Here is a 16,334-nt window from a genome sequence, read left to right as displayed (position 1 = left end):
TACAAAAACCACAAAATGTCCGTTAAAAACGTATCCGTTTTTGACAGGTTTTACCAATTATCTTAATTAAAACGGATCAAAAACGGATGCATTTTCAAAAATCGTATGCATTTTTTAACGCATGGGCTTTTTGTGGGACTGCTTAAAAACTGACCAAAAACGGGTTCAAAACGCCATGTGTGGCATCACCCTAAGGCTACATTCACACGACAATGTGCCGGGCGTACCGTAGCGCGGCAGGCACAAGTCGGCACCAAGGAGAGGCCCTGCTCCTCTATGTAGCGATGTATGGCGCAGTGCGCCGTATTACGGGGAAAGATAGGACGTGGTCATGGAACGCCGTATAGGGGACGTATATGCGGCGTATATACGACTGCCGTATATATGTACCCCATATGGCCGTGTAAATGTAATCAGAGTATCCCATTTCTTTTGCCATGGTCTTCCTCATGGTCCCTGACATGGAGAAATTGTTGCGGCTCTGAAAGCCCTATCAGACCTCCTGGAGACCTTTCTGGTACGGCCTGGCGGTTTCCAGGAACCACCACCTAGTGGACGCGTCCCGGGAACTCGTGCTCTGCTCCTCCACTACAGCTAAGGCTCCATCCCTCAGGCTCAGGTGGAAGCCCGGTGGATGGAAGAAGTAGCCGTGCTGCGTGTCGTCCACTAGATGTCAGCAGAGAGCCTGTGCGCGCTCAGGAGGGGAGGGGAGGGGAGGGATGAGTCAGGAGGGAGAGCCTGGCAGTGTGATAGGCAGCCTGTGCGTCCCTGTTACAATGGTTACAAGATCCAGCCCCACACTGGAACACTACACAGCAGAGCAGCAGCTTCACAACAAAGAGGGAAGTACGACTGGACATGGGGAGCACACGGGACAAGAAACTGGGCTAGAAACTGCTGCAAGCCCCTGAGCCCCCTCCTGGCATGTGCTCCTGTGCCCGGGCACACAGGCTGACTCTGTCTGGAGCAGGGGATGCTCGTGCTGCTGACCCCTTCTTGGAGCTTTTCTCGTCTCTCCTAAACTTCTAGAAGGAGTAATCTGACACCCGGGGACTCCACAAAGAGGGGGAAAAGTTTGGAGGCTGATGTGTATGGACTAGAGGTATGTAGATATCAACTTACCTTATGTGATGTGTATGTTATCACTACTACATGTGACATAGGATGGGCTGATCCTGTGCTTCATGCATTACTTTAGCATCTGTCTGAATACAATGTTTGTGGTGTGGAAGGGGTTAATTCTGGGCTCAGCTTAGGGCCCCCTGTACAGGAGCTCCCTAGTGGTTCTGGGGCCCAGCTCTGAACCCGGGAGGGGTGGGCTGTATGATCTGTGTGCTGGACAGGCCTCGGCTACCTCTGATGGATGAAGTGATAGCGCTTCAGTACTTGTTTGTTATGTGAATGATCCTCCCCCTAGACCAGGACACTTCAGTAAAGCCATGTGCCCTGTACTCGCTTTCTATAGGAGCAATTGTGTTTACATTACGGACAGAGAATGTCCCAGAACTCCAGGTTGGAATTCAGTTATAATCTAGAAAATACTATTGTTTTCTTGAGAAATTCGTCATGTACAAAGAACGCTGCTGGATATAATTCACTTATAAACAAGAAAAAGTTATTCCATGTTACTGCCCGCTTAGTCAGGGGCTACACTGTGCCAACAAACTGCAGGGAGAGCCTGTGACGTGTTCTTCTACAAACTGCAAGGATAGCCTGTGACGTGTTCTTCTACAAACTGCAGGGAGAGCCTGTGACGGGTTCTTCTACAAACTGCAGGGAGAGCCTGTGACGGGTTCTTCTACAAACTGCAGGGAGAGCCTGTGACGGGTTCTTCTACAAACTGCAGGGAGAGCCTGTGACGGGTTCTTCTACAAACTGCAGGGAGAGCCTGTGACGGGTTCTTCTACAAACTGCAGGGAGAGCCTGTGACGGGTTCTTCTACAAGCTGCAGGGAGAGCCTGTGACGGGTTCTTCTACAAACTGCAGGGAGAGCCTGTGACGGGTTCTTCTACAAACTGCAGGGAGAGCCTGTGACGGGTTCTTCTACAAACTGCAGGGAGAGCCTGTGACGGGTTCTTCTACAAACTGCAGGGAGAGCCTGTGACGGGTTCTTCTACAAACTGCAGGGAGAGCCTGTGACGGGTTCTTCTACAAACTGCAGGGAGAGCCTGTGACGGGTTCTTCTACAAACTGCAGGGAGAGCCTGTGACGGGTTCTTCTACAAACTGCAGGGAGAGCCTGTGACGGGTTCTTCTACAAACTGAAGGGAGAGCCTGTGACGGGTTCTTCTACAAACTGCCGGGAGAGCCTGTGACGGGTTCTTCTACAAACTGCATGGAGAGCCTGTGACGGGTTCTTCTACAAACTGCAAGGAGAGCCTGTGACGGGTTCTTCTACAAACTGCAGGGAGAGCCTGTGACGAGTTCTTCTACAAACTGCAGGGAGAGCCTGTGACGTGTTCTTCTACAAACTGCCGGGAGAGCCTGTGACGAGTTCTTCTACAAACTGCAGGGAGAGCCTGTGACGTGTTCTTCTACAAACTGCCGGGAGAGCCTGTGACGAGTTCTTCTACAAACTGCAGGGAGAGCCTGTGACGGGTTCTTCTACAAACTGCAGGGAGAGCCTGTGACGTGTTCTTCTACAAGCTGCAGGGAGAGCCTGTGACGTGTTCTTCTACAAGCTGCAGGGAGAGCCTGTGACGAGTTCTTCTACAAACTGCTGCCGCTAAAACAGCTTTTAATCTTTGCATGAGGTGACGTCTATGGTGAAACCTGCAGCAATAATTGACAGGTTTACAACTCAAAGTAGAGTCCATATAGAGCTGTGTGGCCCTGGCCCATTACATACACCTGACAGACCCCATATCAATAGCGGAGGGCCATACACAACTTAACTAAGCAGTGTTTCCTTTCTTCTTATATAACCTTTATGCATGTTGATAATGTGACAATGTGCAATGCATTGTGTTCCTCATGATTAGTTCACATGTCCGCAGGATGCAAATTCTGTTAAAATCCCAAGTACCATCAAAATGACCCATCTGACCCCATTGTAGTCATAGGGGCACATTTACTAAGAATGCAGGGTGTGACACATTCATTAAGAACGTGCGCCAGAAATCATGAATCTGGCACCTCCCTGCACTGGCCCGACAGATTTCACCAACTTTTTAGTGGTGCACCTTTAACATAGGGCGTGCGACAGACTTTGCAAGTTAAATGGAGGCTAGCGCACTTGCGCCACAAATCTGTGGTGAAGACACTTATTAAATACCTTTGCGAGCAGTTTACACCTAAAAGAAAGTGCAAAGTCTGACAGAAAACTGGCGCAAAGCCCTTAGTAAATGTGCCCCATAACAACTTGCATTAGACATTGTCTTATAGGGGACATTTATCATATGTTGGCGCTTTGATGAAAGCCCAGCTCTTCCTGCACCACCGGATACATCAGGAGGCCAGAGTATTCAGCGACCAGATGCGTTTATTCTCTCTAAGAAAGAAATACGAATATACGCCAATAAGCTACATAGGACTAATCATAAATCTCCACCTATCTCCACTTAGAAGCAGTTTCATCTGAAGCAAGTTGATCCGATTTTTGAAATGTTAGTGGGGACTGGTGGTGGAAGTTTTATAGCTCATTCTGAGGTCAGCATGTTTGGGACTGAACCCATTACCTTGGTGTTACAAGGTGACAAGTTGCATTGTTTTTAGGAATCTGTCCTTCTGGAGGTGAGTCATGTAATCCTCAGACATATGTCTGCTGAGAGTCTTATTACATCCACATTCTGTCATTCCCCAAAAAATGCAGACATGCAGAAGTGCCAATGACTTCCTTTACCTTGTGCTGACATCAGTCCTGGCTATTAGATGGAGGTGCAATAAAATGCAGACCACATGTGGTACTTAGACATCATAACCATGGCAGGTGCACACAAGACGGAGTCTGTGAGGTCTCAGTAGTTGTCTTTGTTATATGCTGGCGCACAGTCAGCAGATGCCCGAGTGGTAGTTGTCATGCTTTGTCTGGTCACTTAGATGTGGCCTAAAGCTAAGCTTATAAATAAATATCATAAATTAGGCTTTACACGCTATCATCCAGTATCACTTAGGTCCCCTGTACTTGAACGTCCTTTATACAGACTGAATACATGTGCAGGGGGCACTACTGTGATACATCTCATTAAATTGGGTTAATTATTGGGAACAAGCATATCCAGGAACTTATGTGGCCCGGCAATTGTCCTTTCTAAATGGGCAGCTGAATGCAAGATTACCAGCAGCACATTGAACAGTGTAACGGGGCACACGAGCGATAATTGTCCCAGAGATGTATGAATAGTATAGCCCCAACAAATCTAGAATTAACTTCCCACATATGGTGGTACAATCAAACTTCTTGGGAATGGAGGACGCAACCCTTCTGCCTGCTTTCAATATTATTATTTATTTATAGAGCACTATTAATTCCATGTTGCAGTACAATCAATAAGGGGTTCACATATATTATATTAAAGGGGTTTGTAAGTGAAAGAAAATACTCAAATTTAAAGAGAACCGTCATGCAAAATAACCCCCCTAAACTAAATATATTTTCATAAACTGCCATTAGAGAGCATTGCCTCTATCTCTTCATTGTCCCTCTACATGCCTGTAAACCTAAGCAATGAGGTCCTAAAGCTGTATGCAAACGACCTGGGAAATGTCCAATGAAGCATTAGCATATTCAAGCTGTCCACTCTATTCATGAGGGGGAGGTACAGCCACACCCCCAGTGCATGACTGACAGCCTGTATAATGATGTGAGGCTGTATAATGATGTGCTTCCTGGTGCTGGTGGCAACGCCCCCTGCAGCCTTTGTGTGTGTTTAGGAGAGATACAGCAGCTCCAGGCAGCCATGTTATAGCAGAACATGTCAGATTCATGTGTAGCTGATTTCTGTGTCTCTCACCTGTATATTAGGAGGATGCAGCATGTCAGCAGATGCAGGACCCACACTAGCCATGCTTTACTATACATTACACACAGACATGAGCAGGGGGAGGAGAGGGGAGGGGTAACAGGAGTGACATCACTGCCTCTGACCATGTGACCAGCCTCATTTATATGATAAAGAATAGATGATTTTACAATGAATAATGTATGAAATAACTAGATAAAGGCTGGGATGGATCCTTGTGAGCTGCTCCAACAGGTAGTGGTGACAGGACTAGTGGCAGAGACCTGATGACAGGTGTCCTTTAAATCCCCTAGTGGTGTTTACACAATAAAGATAATTTTAATACGTTACTTTACAATTTTACTAGGTTTTATTGCTGTTTTAGCTTCTATCACTCAGAGTGATAGAAGCTTCCAGAGTGTAGGCAGACACTTCATGATTCCTCAAGTGCTGTGTGCTAATAATGGGGTTAGATTATCAGGGTACACGGTTTATATACACTTCCATTTATCTTCTGAACGTCCAGGGTCGGAAACAAGGGGCAGCTGTAATTGTGTACGGAAAAAATGTTTCGAGCTGCCTGCTCACTCGCGTCAACCATAGATGTAGGACGCCAACTCCTCCGTGTGGTCCGGTGCACGTGTCGTCCAAGGAGATTTGTCGGAGATCTCCATGTAAACTTAAAATACGGTAGAGATAAGTCCGGCACTCCAATCTGCTAAAATATCTTGATGCTTTATTTCATTTCCATAAAATAAGGTACATAATATACAGGTCTCTGTATATTATGCACCTTATTTTATGGAAATATAGCATCAAGATATTTTAGCAGATTGGAGTGCCGGTCTTATCTCTACTGTAATTGTGTACACCAGGACTGATAGAGACAGGTTGGACTTATATCTGTGAAAATTAATTTTTGTTAATAATGAATTAGAGAATGTGTTATAATGTTATCCTGAGCATATTTAAGAAACTTGTCTTCGTGGGAATACCCCTTTAAGACCAGAACAAATGCAAGTACAAATACAAAACTACAGTGATCAGGAGACAAGCGAAAGGAGGATGTGTTTTAAAGACCCTTGAAGGACCTTGAAAGTTCCTAAAATGGCTCTTGAGTACCATATATGTTTATGGAGAGCAGGAACAGATGTATGAGCATTTCATGGGTGTGGTTTTGGTGGCCATGGGCCCCTTAGAATGCTTGGACCCCAGGCTACCGTCCAAACCATCTATATTATAACCCACTGCTGGATATATTTAAGCCATTCTTAGAAGTTAAACTGACCCTAAGCAGCTGTAGCATTCCAAATTCTTGCAGCTTTTATTAAATATGCAGGACATTGGTAAAATCATCATAGAGGATCTATTCTGTCTAGTCTGTGGCTCTTCAGAGAGGAGCCAAAGAGGTATGTCTCTATATGGAGTCAGTATGTATCAGTAAGGTGGTGCCAATAACTTGGGCTGGTAGTTATTGTACCCCCTAATCATTGGTGACTTGTATGATCAGTCTATTAAAGGGTTTTTTTTAAAAAAAATTTTTGGCTGACTGATCGGCTGTACACATTGGGGCAGATTTATCAAAAGTGTCTCAAAAGGACACAGTGCAGTTAAACTAGACAGTCTGATGATGGGTTACATATCTGGTCTAGTATAAGATTTTTATCAATGCAGAATATATAGCAAACTGTAAAGTAGTCCAATCTAATCTGGAATCTTTTCTTGAGTTGTCCTTTTATTTAACAGTTCATCAGATAAGCTTATTAATTTGTTGTATTGAAGGCCAGCTGGAGAGTATGTGCACCAGCTCAGGTCAGAAGATGGATGTGGATAGCATCATAGGAAATGTCCTGCATTAAGCTGCCTCCATATGTCACAGCTATTAGCCCAAGCATATCAGCAGTCAACAGCAGCGATACAAATACTGAGTTCTGGGAAATGAGGTCACAGATCTTCTCTAATTAACCATCATAAACATTGGTGAGAACCTGGCAGAAGGACTTGTCCGCAACTGGTGGTTTCCTTCTGTAAAGTCTGTATTAGACCATGTTGGCTCTAAGCTCCGTTTTGTGACATGTCAGATGTTTGTCAAAATCTTGATCTGATGTGTTACATTAGATTATATGGGTATGGTCATGTTTGAGAAATCTTCCATAACTGCCAGCCTGATGCTTTTGGTTAAGGTGGATTGTGTATGGGAAGGGGGAGGAGGATTAAGAGGGCTGTTGAAGGGGTTGTATGCTAAAAAAAATAAAAAAAGGAAGGTCTGACATTTAGTACATTGTTCCTGAACCTTGCAGCCTCCACACCTATAGATAACTAGGTGTTACTTAAAGGAAGTGATACATTGTTCAGCACTTTTTCTGTTGTTTGCCCAGGTAGGACCCATATAAGCCAAATAACACTTCGTTTAGCAGAAAATCAGTTTTGTGTACACATTTTTTTTCTTCCAGGACTGGCGGTGACATGACAGAACTGATTAGCAGTCAGTTTCTGCCTCAGGGGATGAGAGTTGTTCACAGTTTGCCTTTTGTGTGTAGATTGTTAGTCTGTCCATTGAGTAATCTCTGTTTGTAAATCTCCAGAGGATGACATCACACAAAGACCATGTCATGAGCCATTGTCTGGCCTCGCATGCTACATGAGAGATTTTTCATCCCAACCCCTTACACATACATGATCCGCTATCCCAACAGTGTGCAAAAATTGGACTGGGTTACTAGGGTGACTTTTCTTAATTTTTTGTTATTGTTTTATTACTCTTGTACACCCTGTTGTATTTGTTACCATGCTTGTGATGTGAATTGTTACCTAGGGAAGTCTAACATTTAGGAGTTTTGGGAACATGTTGGTGGGGCAACCTTACCCCTACCAACAATTGTTTGTTTGTGTACAATTTTTTTTGTACTTTAAGGGTTTTTATTATGGGTTTGTGTTAGGGATTTTTATGCAGGGCCCCAACAGCCCTCTTGACTTTTGTAAGGTGAGTCCTAATTAACCCTTTGTGGGAGGATGAGATAGCTGCCGGCAGCGAGCTGACAGAGTAAAATGAAAAACACAGTCGGTCTTCCAATGCACTCACATCAAACTGTTTATTTCAAACAAATACCGCTATATTTTAACACATAGAGATCAGCATTTGGGATGTTGATAAGATACCTAGATCCTGTTGGCCATTATGTTTTTGTACCAGCACATTCTGGGAAAAATGACTAGGCCTTGTTTACAGCCATGCTTATCTACACAATGGCTCCTAGAAGCTTCTTCATAACCAAAATAAATAACAAGAATACAGAGGCCTGAAGGACGGTAAGATATGCCAAGGATATTGTGAAAGGCAAACAACAGTTTAAATGAGAAAAATAGCTGAATTAAAACATTTAACTCTATAGGTTCTAAAAGGGAAGCATACCCCCCCCCCCCCAAGGTGGCCGCTGTATCTAAGATGGCGGACAGTAGTCAAGATGGCGTCCGAAACCAGTGCGACCTCCTTAACAGTTTGGGTTGTTGTAATTTTTACTTTTAGGATAAGTTGTTTAAATTTAGCTGTTTTTTAAAAGGTTTTTCTTCTCCGTGCCATTATAATTTTATGTGTGTTGGCTTTGGATATGTGAATTTATATAACACGTTAGCAGTGACCATCTCTGGCATTGGCCAATCTCTAGAGAACAAAAGGACCGGGCAGCTGAACTCCAAAATGGCCAATGTCTCCGGTAGTTTTATCTCCACCATTTCCAAAGTATAATGAGTGGTGTAAAAATGTTTGTTTATACCTACAAAATATTGTTAAAGCTTATAAAAATTTAGCAAAAACCTATTTAACAACTTTGTACCAGAATTATGTATGTAGGGTACAACTAATTTGTCCAATTCTGTCTCTGGAAAACTTCTTTGTATGCATTTCATACTGTTTATAGTCTTGTGGTTTTATAGGGAGAGGAAGAACAACACCAGATGCTTTTCATCTTCCTTGTCCTATGACATCACAGTTCACATATTGTTTGCGTGCCCTTATTGCTTACTGGCTGGCACATGTGCTCAGAGCCAGTGCTTTGTAGTAAAATATTACTGGGGGGACACTATTGAGCCACTCATGCCCCGTAGGTAGGGCAGACATGCCTGGGTGCAGCGTGAAAGCGGGTTTCCACTAAATGAAGGGCCAGAGTTGTCACATGACACAAATGATCGGCACTAGGGTGGTCGTGCATGACATGCTAGTTAAAAGTTGGATGACCTACAACTATAGAGTAGAAAATACTGTGTGCTCAAAGACTAATATTAGCTAATGTGAAGCTTCATGTTGGATTTTGCAGTGAGTGCAGCGGTACCAGGGGTTTATAAGAGGATGGGTGGTAGTAAACTCCTTTTAAGCTATTTAAGCTCTGTTCACAAATCTCATTATATAGTTTAAAGATAATTGAATACAATGGATCCATTCAGCAAGATTGATTAAATTTTTTAAGGGGAAAAAACTGTGTGGCATGCTGCACTATTTGAGCTTTTAAAAAGCTAGAAACCAAAGCTACAAACAGAGATTGCATTAACTCTTTCACAAGTGTCTGTCGCATGTAGAGGCAGTTTCATCCCTTGAAAATAGCTTAATGTGTATAAATCTGCATTTCATCTCACTGTTGAAGCCGGGAGCATGTTTGCTCACTGATGTAGCTCCTGGCCCAATAAAAGATTATGTGACCTGAGCTCAGGTACTAAGTACAGGCTCCAGTCACATGACCTAAAGCAGAGGAGATTGGCAGGAGTCCTGCTGTCTGTGTTCCTGTAGCAGCTCCTCCCCCTTCTGTGTGTCTGCTTAACAGGAGGGAGAGGGTCGGGGACCAGTTACTACTGCAGTTAGAGCCCTCATCTACATCAGAAACACTGTGAAGAATATATATTGGTCTGATGTTTACGTGTTTTGTGTAGTGTGTTATTTGTGTATGAAGGTGTGATGTCTGATCTACATGTAAACGTGTATATGTTTATTCACATGTATAATGTATGAATATAGTGTGTATCAGTGTGTTTAATTGTACTGTATATGGTTTGTGTATCCACCTGTATTGCGTAAGGCCCGTTCCCCTCCGCACTGCGTAAGGCCCGTTCCCCTCCGCACTGCGTAAGGCCCGTTCCCCTCCGCACTGCGTAAGGCCCGTTCCCCTCCGCACTGCGTAAGGCCCGTTCCCCTCCGCACTGCGTAAGGCCCGTTCCCCTCCGCACTGCGTAAGGCCCGTTCCCCTCCGCACTGCGTAAGGCCCGTTCCCCTCCGCACTGCGTAAGGCCCGTTCCCCTCCGCACTGCGTAAGGCCCGTTCCCCTCCGCACTGCGTAAGGCCCGTTCCCCTCCGCACTGCGTAAGGCCCGTTCCCCTCCGCACTGCGTAAGGCCCGTTCCCCTCCGCACTGCGTAAGGCCCGTTCCCCTCCGCACTGCGTAAGGCCCGTTCCCCTCCGCACTGCGTAAGGCCCGTTCCCCTCCGCACTGCGTAAGGCCCGTTCCCCTCCGCACTGCGTAAGGCCCGTTCCCCTCCGCACTGCGTATCGCCCAACCTGCCACACTTCACTTTATAGCACCATCTTCCCACATATCTCTTTCATACTCCCAAATAGTGTGATTCCGGCCTTGTGTCCCTACACAGTATAGTGCGCCACTAAAGTTGCTCAATCTCTTATGCCCTCTTGTGCCTGCACATACCATAGGAGTTACATAATCATTATTGCGATATTGATGTACAGTAATTTTCTTGTAAAAATTGTACTATATTAACATTATCTACACCTATGAGTTATTGATTTGTATAAGTGAAAATATAAATACTCCTCATTAGTGAATAATACTCCTTAAAAATGGTAAGAGGAGTAGTATTACTCTTCTGGAAAAAATTTAGCGCAACCTCTGGCTACAAATAAAAAATAGGATGGAATGGACTGTTCTCCACGATATTCTCTGTGCCCCTTTGAGCAGTGTGCTGATAACAGAGCTGCAGCTGAAGTGTTGCTTTACCTGGGGCAAAGGTTTATTTCACAAGCCTCACTGTGCATCTAAATTGATAAAAGTGGCTTATTATGGCCCCTTTCACAACTGTATGTTCCTGTGGCTCCTTTGGGCATACTTGGGCTGTCCTGGCATTGCTTACACAACTATAATAGTTTGCTGCTTCCCCCTGGCAAAAATATCTAATTTGTAAACATCTTGGACACTACTAAGGGTTTATTAGAAAATATTTAAAATTCCATTTTCCAATTCCAATTTTTTGGCAAGCTCATGGATTTCTGCAAGCACCATTAAGAAAATTTGGACATTCACAGTAGTTTGTGTGCATATTCCCTAACTCTACTGACTAGGAGAAGATTCCGGTAATTTACCCTTGAGTTGACTGGTAAATGGTAAAAACTCTGCTGACCTGTACTGTGTTTTATATTGGTATTTTTTTGAAGACTGGTATTTTTATTGGTAGTGTGGCAGCAACACACTTGTTGGTACTGTATATGAACTTTAGACTTCTGGTACTAATCCTGGATGGTGTGTCCAGACCCTAGTAATAAGGTAATATGGTTTAAGTTTGAATATTGCTTCAAGATTTACAATCCGTACATAGGAAAATATTGCTTGGCAAGTTTAGGGGCTTGAATGATAACTCACCTCCAGATTGCAGGTACCCCAGTATACTGCTGACTTGCCAATATTATAAATCCAAATGAATACCTATGAGTGATGCTGGTCCAAATCTATAAACCGCAAAATAGTTTAAAACATAGTCTATTTTATTAGCAGATTACACTAAAAACCACACTACAATGACAAGTATCATAAATAAGGCCCCCTGAGGGGTATTCCACCCACCACTCACATTTCATCTTATGGGTAAGCACATAGAATACAACTTATTACCTATGATCTAAGGGGTCAGTTACCCTTATGCATGTAGCATTAATATTTCTTTGGATTTTGAGGCACTAGCACTTTGGGGATACACAATTTTTTTTTTAAATGATGAAACATTGGCTACATTGCTCTAATTCTGAAATGTTTTTGATGTGGTGTGGTGTTACATGGACCATTGGAAAGGTCATTGTCATTGTAGTGTGAATTTTATTGTAATCTGCTAATAAAATAGACTATGTTTTAAATTATGTTGCAGTTTCTGGATTTGGACCAGCATCACTCATATGTATTCATTTGAACTACTGTATTGGTGAAGTTGGTTCTAGTAATAACAATTCCTGAGATAAGTGATTTCCTAACTATTGTGCTTATAATTTGGTGTTTTGACTTGGCAATATTGTTGGCTAGGTAAAATTTCAACCTATGAAGGCAGTGTTGGTCTTCATTGTAAACTGCCATGTAAAAAGTATTACCGTATATACTCGAGTACAAGCCGACCCGAGTATAAGCCAAGACCCCTAATTTTACCACCAAAAACTGGGAAAACCTATTGACTTGAGTATAAGCCGAGGGTGGGAAATGCATTGGTCACAGACCCCCCTATAGTATACAGCCAGCCCAGCCTTCCCCCAGTAGTATACAGCCAGCCCAGCCTGCCCTCAGTAGTATACAGCCAGCCCAGCCTGCCCCCCAGTAGTATACAGCCTGCCCCCCAGTAGTATACAGCCTGCCCCCAGCATTAAAAAAAATAAACTTATATACTCACCCTCCGGTGGCCTCGATGTGCAGCGCTGCTCCCCCGATGTCCGCGTGGCTCGTCTTCAGGCTTCCGCGCCCGTCTTCTTTCTTCTGCCGTCATGTTTTTCCCCAGGCGCCGGCCGGGAGAGAGCAATGGCAATTCTTATGAATTAAGGTATGGGATTCCTCTCCAGAACACAGAAAGTTCCATTTGTATGATGGGAATAGCTAGGGTCATATTATTATCTGAATAGATTTTCTGAAGCACCAAACAGTGGAAAAAATATAACGGGATACTCTAAGAAACTATTGGAAATAGAAAAGAAACCCATCTCTATTGGTGTATATTGTGTGTGTGTGTGTGTATATGTATCTATGTGTATAATGTATGCACACACACGAGTAGCTACTAAAATGTGGAAACCACCTTTGCATGAAAATCACCTACTTGTTATTGTATTCCATTCTGCCAGATAAGCATTGCATATTAATAGGAGGGCTCCACTTGTTAATATATTAACTTTCTGCTTTGTGGTTTGCCACTAGTTAACCTCTGGTCCAGGGCCTTTCAATTGTACAGTGGCACAACTTAATCGGATTAACATTTTGCCAACAGACTGGAATGCAATGTCTTTGTGTTCTGGAATGTGGACTGGAGCTGCAGTTTACTTCTAGAATAATTGAAAATTGAGGATTATTAATAAGAGAAGAAATTCTATGGAACAGCAGAGTTTAAAGCCAACCAGAAGATGACCTTGGCTCCCTAATTTACCGATAGCTCATATTCCTTAATATAGTTCTGTGATCAAATTTAAGCTTTAAAAATAATAAACCCCTTCTGCTCGCCTCTCTCCATGATCCCATTCAGGTGCTGGGCAGTCCCTTATAGCGTGTCTCTGTTTGCATACAGAGGCCGACAGTGTTGTCTGTACCACAGCCATGTGCTTGCTACAGCCTGAAACTCCTACTGTAGCAGACACATTGCTTTGGTTGCCTCATCACTGTCGAAGCTGAACAGGAGCACAGAGAGGGGTAAGTATGAGAGTTTTATGATTTTTACAGCCCCCCCTAGCCATACAACCCCTTTAACCATAGCGGATGTCACAGCTGGCACCTACTGCATATGATGCATATGACATGATACATTTTCATCAATGAAAGTTAAGAGGCTAATATAGAAAAATATGGCCTGGTATACATAAGAAGCTGAATTGATATGTGCTGTGTAATGTCAACTTCCTTTATTCTTTTAACCATTTCTCACACATCTTGCGATTGATGAAGTGTGCGGTTTATATACATTGGAGAGACTGTCTAGTCTAACTATTCACTTCTTATTTGCCTACTTTATTACGCTTAAAAAATGTGCCACATTGTAAAGCAGCTTAGCATAGTCACGTTTTTATGTGTAAAAGGAAATTTATTACAATTTTTTTTTCTTTTGACATAATGAAATATATTGCTTCTTAGAAAATCTACTTTTATTTATTTCTTTGTAGATTTTCTTTTTTCAGTTTCGTTTATTTTATTAACAAACAATTAAATTAGCATTGCATTGCAGACTGTTTTGAGTATAGAATATATAGGACTGATCCCATGAGCTACCATATATATAGTATCTTTGGTTTGTTTTCAATATTGCTCTCAGAGCTAAAATAATGTTGTGGGAAACCTCATAGGGAAATAAAAGAACTAAACTTCCTCTTGCATATCATATTGAGATAATAATATATTACTCAAAATAATCATGCACTTTTAGTGGAATTAATAGGAAGTCAAACCCCTCTCTGCCATATTATTTGACATCTCTGTATGAAAGTTTAGATCTGCTTGAAGAGGACCTGTCACCTCCCCCCCCCCAAAAAAAAAGACCCCCACCAAATATGCCCCCATAATCCTCTCCCGAGCAGCTTTCTATTTATGCCATTTATTAAAAATTTATGTTGCGAAAGTTTGCTTAAAACGATCCTACCTCTTACCAAATAAGAGGTCAGTTCCTTGTATCTTGTGAGCATCAGTCAGCCGTATTCATGAGGGGGCCAGCCGACACACCCCCTCCACGCCCCTGTCAGCGGGAACCTGTAAGAATAGCCGGCAGCAACGCATATATTGCGCAACTGCACAATAGGATCCAACCTCTTATTTGGTAACAGGTTGGATCGTTTCAAACAAACTTTCGCAACATAAATTTTTTTATATATGGCAAACTAGAAAGCTGCCAGGGAGAGGATTATGGGGGCATATTTGGTTGGGGTCTTTTTTTGGGGGGAGGGGGAGGTGACAGGTCCTCTTTAAAAAGCTTAGTAATGAAAAGAAATAGAATGCTAGAGGTATTTTGAATACAAAATGAGTGTATTATGCTCACACATCACTTTTGCAATATAATAAATACCCATTCTGGTCCCTGTAGTACATTTTGACCTATAGGTTGTAGGAACTTGCAGGTGGAGCATGTGTGATACACTGGGGTGAGCACTACCCCTGTGACTGTCCAAAATTTCCAATCCAGTGCTGTGCAGCTTGGATCACGGGATCTACAGTGCAGTAAGAGTCTGAGGGCAAAAGATGCAAGAGAGTCCTGCTGGGATGTCCACTTCTGCTTTGTTAGATGTCTCCTAGACCAGGTTCATCATCATAAGTCTTGGTGGAAGCTGCTGAAGGTGGCTTACGATCAAAGGTTGGACTAAATTTTATTTCAACACAAACCTCCTCCCAAAAACAAAACTCCTCACTCGCTGTACACCAAATTCTGTTTGTGAAGTGCTTTGTCAGACCTGACCCCAACTGTCTGTGGAATCATCTATACATCTTAGGCCCCTTTCACAAACGTATTATTTTTGCAGTCCTTTATTTCTGTGCCATATGAACCCCTATATACGTGACATTTTTCATTTGTATTTGTACATATATCACTGTATCTGTACCGTATCTGTATAAAATATGGTGTGCTGGAAAATTGTGGCTGATGGATGGCCGACTATTGGCTGGCTGACAGTATGCACCTCCCTCTGGTCCTTGTCTCCCTGGATGCTGCATGTTTATACGTGTACAACCGCATGCACACATATTTTAAAAGTTCCCTTTTGTGGGGCAACTGGAATGGAAATACTAGAAAAAATAGGATGCACGCTATATTATTTTTATGTCTTGCTCATGGTACGGTAAAGTGGACAATATGCTCATTTAAATGGATGGCTGTATTGCCCATTGAAATTAACTTTGCCGTATGCTACCCGTATGAAACCCGTACCTTACAGGTAGCATACGGCCATTTTCATGTGTTTGTGTGAAAGAGTCCTTATACAAGTGTTATTACCACCTCTGCATTTGTTAATGTACTTGTCCTGTAGGACATTATGGGCCAGGACGGGTCATGCCAACTTTACTATTCTCCACCCCCATAACTTTTAATGGTAATTTGTATATAGCTTAACAATTTTTTTCTGTGTAATGTTGAATATCCCAGAATATAGAAGGACATCATGGTGACCCTGTCACTTTCTTTCTTGAAATGAGGAAGTAAACTTTTTTTAAACATGGGTTCTTTTCAAATTTTTTAACTAAATATTCAAGAAACTGTAAGCCTTTTTATTGTTAAGGTTCTTGTATTTTGGAGAATAAACAGAAGCAATGCTAGATGTGATTTGTAACACAAAGGGTGGGAAACCTCTCTGGTCTAGTGGGATAAGCCCTAGGATGAGGACAGCTGGTTGTTTTGACCAGAGTGAGTCATCAGAGAGGGATGGGAAGCTAAAATGTTTTAATGTAAATTTTCTTTGG

The 16,334-nt window shown here is 42.8% G+C and overlaps 1 protein-coding gene across 6 annotated transcripts in view; it reads left to right on the top strand.

Moving 5' to 3' along the window:
- The first annotated feature begins 722 nt into the window (after positions 1-722).
- Positions 723-16,334, top strand: part of PTPN13 (protein tyrosine phosphatase non-receptor type 13) — a 158,533-nt gene continuing 142,921 nt past the window's right edge. For 5 of the 6 annotated variants that reach the window (XM_072116569.1, XM_072116565.1, XM_072116579.1 and 2 more), the window contains exon 1: positions 725-1,102. The gene's annotated coding sequence lies outside the window, so the exon portion shown is untranslated. Of the gene's footprint in view, positions 1,103-16,334 lie in introns of all 6 variants that reach the window. The other variant, XR_011848895.1, reaches the window with a different exon arrangement.

Source organism: Engystomops pustulosus, chromosome 1, assembly GCF_040894005.1.
Source record: "Engystomops pustulosus chromosome 1, aEngPut4.maternal, whole genome shotgun sequence".
Classification (NCBI taxonomy): domain Eukaryota; kingdom Metazoa; phylum Chordata; class Amphibia; order Anura; family Leptodactylidae; genus Engystomops; species Engystomops pustulosus.
This window is presented reverse-complemented; position numbering and strand designations above follow the sequence as displayed.